Genomic DNA, 5000 nt, shown 5'->3' with positions numbered 1-5000 from the left:
AAACAGGAGGAGGCTGAGCTCCCCTGCACAACACACCTCGAAACCCTCTCAGGTCCCGGCGGCGCGCAGCGCCGTCCTAAGTACTTGGTCGGGTTCGAGAGAGGCGCAATCGCCCGGAGTTAGGCGAGTAGACGCTTTAGGTGCGACCACCCGTGCTCCCAACTGAGCTTGCCGCTGCCGACAGAGGCCCGGGAGCGTGCTGTCGTGGCATTGCCGGCGGGAGACAACACGCGCCACCTACGGTGACCGGCAGCTCCAACGCCAGCGCCACAGAAGGACAAAAGCCCTACTTGGGTGCCGAAGCGAACTCTCCCAGCACAGCGCACGCGCCAACACGTCCGCACAGCTGCGATACAAACCACCTGCGAGAACCGCTGGGGCGACCGAGCAGCAGACGGCGTCGCGGCGCCGAGCGCCGGGCGGCGGCGCATCCTCAGCGCACAAAGTCCTCAATCGGACCAGCACACTGCAGATGGCCACCGCGCTTCGCACCGGGCCCGCGAGGACCTACTTTGGCCGCAAGGCGCCGCGAGCAGGGGGCGCCGGCGCGCAGCTGCGCCGCCTGCCGCGTCCGTCGGCCGGCGCGCCTGCCACCGGCCGCCCCCACCAGCCGGCTGTAGCGCGTGCGCCCACGCACCGCGCTGCCAGCACGCCGGGCGGCCCCCCCTCACCGGCCGGGGACGGTCCCACCCAGCCACCGCCGCGTATCGCCTCACACCCAGATCCCCTTTCACGTTCGTGGGCATGGTGGGTCCCCTTTCACGTTCGTGGGCATGGTGGGTATCCCTGAAACAACCGGTTAATAGCTCGACCGATCGTCGCCAACACTGATTCACCTCTAGCGAGAACAACCGCACCACAACGGGTTACCGGTTGTTCATTTGCGTAACGTCACCAGCAAACGTACACGTCCATCGCCATTTGCAACGAGTATTGCATGCCTGTGTCAGGTGTCACAACACACTACGTCTGCCCACATAGACGCAACAACATGTGCACGCCTAGAGAACACGTGGAAGGTAGACCCCGTACGTATGCGGTGTCCATTGCGCGAACGACTGTCAGCCCGCCTCTGCAGCATGTCGCAGATGTGGAACGCGGTGCAACATGCTATCACGGTGTGTGAGAAGAGACGACTACGTCCGAATACACGCTCCACTACATCAACAGACTGCTCATGCTGATCGCCATCCAGGGCGTCCGTTCCTCCCACACGTCTGTATGGCGTACCACACTGCAATCCAGCTCTTATAGGGAGACGACACGTAGCTGCGTGCACAATATTTGGACTGTATGGTCCGCCGTTGCTAGGCGCTGTCGTCATACGGTCACATGGGCCACGATGTATCATTCAGTACATACGGAGCAATGTGCAGTACAGTTTGTGGGTTTTGCGTACATCGGCGGACAGGTGACAGGCCGTACCACAACGTAGGCTGAGTACGTCGGCATGCGAAGGGCATTGAACATGCAAACTTCTCACCGACCAGCTTGCGAAGGCAGGGGGGAAGGGGGGGGGGCATGTACGTCCTGCTGCTATCCACACTACAGTGTATAGCAGGAGCATGTGGAAAGTCAGCAACACCTGCAAGGTGTTTAACATGACGCGATACACAGGGGACCGGGCAGTGCGAGTAGCGAACTATATTGCGAGGGTTGCGGTTAGGCAACACTACACTACTTTAACGGGTTGCATAACAATTACAGAGCAGGTTCAGCGACAACGTGCGTCAGGTTAAGGCGCAATATAGTTTAGGTTACGGCGCACTTTAGGTTAGGTTAAGGCACATTATAGGTTAGGTTAAGGCACAACATGGGTTACGTTAAGGCACAACATGGGTTACGTTAAGGCACAACATGGGTTAGGTTAAGGCACAACATGGGTTAGGTTAAGGCACAACATGGGTTAGGTTAAGGCACAACATGGGTTAGGTTAAGGCACAACATGGGTTAGGTTAAGGCACAACATGGGTTAGGTTAAGGCACAACATGGGTTAGGTTAAGGCACAACATGGGTTAGGTTAAGGCACAACATGGGTTAGGTTAAGGCACAACATGGGTTAGGTTAAGGCACAACATGGGTTAGGTTAAGGCACAACATGGGTTAGGTTAAGGCACAACATGGGTTAGGTTAAGGCACAACATGGGTTAGGTTAAGGCACAACATGGGTTAGGTTAAGGCACAACATGGGTTAGGTTAAGGCACAACATGGGTTAGGTTAAGGCACAACATGGGTTAGGTTAAGGCACAACATGGGTTAGGTTAAGGCACAACATGGGTTAGGTTAAGGCACAACATGGGTTAGGTTAAGGCACAACATGGGTTAGGTTAAGGCACAACATGGGTTAGGTTAAGGCACAACATGGGTTAGGTTAAGGCACAACATGGGTTAGGTTAAGGCACAACATGGGTTAGGTTAAGGCACAACATGGGTTAGGTTAAGGCACAACATGGGTTAGGTTAAGGCACAACATGGGTTAGGTTAAGGCACAACATGGGTTAGGTTAAGGCACAACATGGGTTAGGTTAAGGCACAACATGGGTTAGGTTAAGGCACAACATGGGTTAGGTTAAGGCACAACATGGGTTAGGTTAAGGCACAACATGGGTTAGGTTAAGGCACAACATGGGTTAGGTTAAGGCACAACATGGGTTAGGTTAAGGCACAACATGGGTTAGGTTAAGGCACACCATGGGTTAGGTTAAGGCACACCATGGGTTAGGTTAAGGCACACCATGGGTTAGGTTAAGGCACAACATGGGTTAGGTTAAGGCACAACATGGGTTAGGTTAAGGCACAACATGGGTTAGGTTAAGGCACAACATGGGTTAGGTTAAGGCACAACATGGGTTAGGTTAAGGCACAACGTAGGTTAGGTTAAGGCACAACGTGGGTTAGGTTAAGGCACAACGTGGGTTAGGTTAAGGCACAACGTGGGTTAGGTTAAGGCACAACGTGGGTTAGGTTAAGGCACAACATGGGTTAGGTTAAGGCACAACATGGGTTAGGTTAAGGCACACCATGGGTTAGGTTAAGGCACAACATGGGTTAGGTTAAGGCACAACATGGGTTAGGTTAAGGCACAACATGGGTTAGGTTAAGGCACAACATGGGTTAGGTTAAGGCACAACATGGGTTAGGTTAAGGCACAACATGGGTTAGGTTAAGGCACAACATGGGTTAGGTTAAGGCACAACGTAGGTTAGGTTAAGGCACAACGTGGGTTAGGTTAAGGCACAACATGGGTTAGGTTAAGGCACAACATGGGTTAGGTTAAGGCACAACATGGGTTAGGTTAAGGCACAACATGGGTTAGGTTAAGGCACAACATGGGTTAGGTTAAGGCACAACATGGGTTAGGTTAAGGCACAACATGGGTTACGTTACGGCACAACATGGGTTACGTTACGGCACAACATGGGTTACGTTACGGCACAACATGGGTTACGTTACGGCACAACATGGGTTACGTTACGGCACAACATGGGTTACGTTACGGCACAACATGGGTTACGTTACGGCACAACATGGGTTACGTTACGGCACAAATTAGGTTAGGTTACGGCACAAATTAGGTTAGGTTAAGGCACAAATTAGGTTAGGTTAAGGCACAAATTAGGTTAGGTTAAGGCACAAATTAGGTTAGGTTAAGGCACAAATTAGGTTAGGTTAAGGCACAAATTAGGTTAGGTTAAGGCACAAATTAGGTTAGGTTAAGGCACAAATTAGGTTAGGTTAAGGCACGATATAGGTTAGGTTAAGGCACGATATAGGTTAGGTTAAGGCACGATATAGGTTAGGTTAAGGCACGATATAGGTTAGGTTAAGGCACGATATAGGTTAGGTTAAGGCACGATATAGGTTAGGTTAAGGCACGATATAGGTTAGGTTAAGGTACGATATAGGTTAGGTTAAGGTACGATATAGGTTAGGTTAAGGTACGATATAGGTTAGGTTAAGGTACGATATAGGTTAGGTTAAGGTACGATATAGGTTAGGTTAAGGTACGATATAGGTTAGGTTAAGGTACGATATAGGTTAGGTTAAGGTACGATATAGGTTAGGTTAAGGTACGATATAGCGTAGGTTCAGATACACATTGTTGTAGGGAAAGGTGTATTGGGGGGGGGGGCGGCAGGTTCGTTGATAGTGATTATCGTAATTGGATGCCTGCGGTATTATCCGATTTGTCACGTCAGGATGCACTTTTGGCTCATGACAGGCGGCGCTCCGATTCCATGGTTGTGGCAGATCTGTGTCTTTCATTCCTGCCATTGTTTGTGTGCTGTGACAGGAGGCAGTATTGTGATGTTGGGTGCACCACTGTGTAGGACATGTGTGGGTGTTCGTGGCTTAGCTGAGCAATGTGCGGATGTCGGAAGGGTGGGATATTGTGTTTTCTGGGTGGACCTCCCGGTCTGGTAATGATAGTGTGGATTGTGTCATGTGGCGGAGAGGATGCACTGGATGTTCTTCCATGCTGGTGGTTAGATATTGTGTGTGATAAGAGAGTAGTGTGTGATAAGAGTGTCTGGCTGACGTGTGGTTCTCATTGTGTGCAGAGTCTTTCAGCATGTATAGGGACGGTTGTATATATTATCTGTATTCTGATGGCTCTGCATCTATTACTAATCAGTGCCGTGTATACGGTTACTCTAGTTCCAGTCGAAACTGTTCTATCTCTGTACATTAGTGACACTGCGGCTCCACTATGTTGCCGCCCCTGTCGGCCGTTTCCCCCAGTGTATGGCTAATGATTATCAGCAATCAGTCTATTAGTCAATACCGGTAGTGTGACGACGTCAAATGTCCGGGATGGGGGAAGCTACACCCTTCCCGTGGGTCAGGGCCTAGAAAGACTCTTCCCACGCAGGAGACTCGGACTGTCGTTACTCTTCCGAGACATATATGTGCCCAGCGTTTTTTTGCGGCTGCGAGTGCAACGCCAGGAGGCTCGGACTGTCGTTACTCTTCCGAGATATATATTTGCCCAGCGTT

The sequence above is a fragment of the Schistocerca serialis genome, unplaced genomic scaffold (genome assembly GCF_023864345.2).
Source record: "Schistocerca serialis cubense isolate TAMUIC-IGC-003099 unplaced genomic scaffold, iqSchSeri2.2 HiC_scaffold_986, whole genome shotgun sequence".
Lineage (NCBI taxonomy): Eukaryota > Metazoa > Arthropoda > Insecta > Orthoptera > Acrididae > Schistocerca > Schistocerca serialis.
This window is presented reverse-complemented; position numbering follows the sequence as displayed.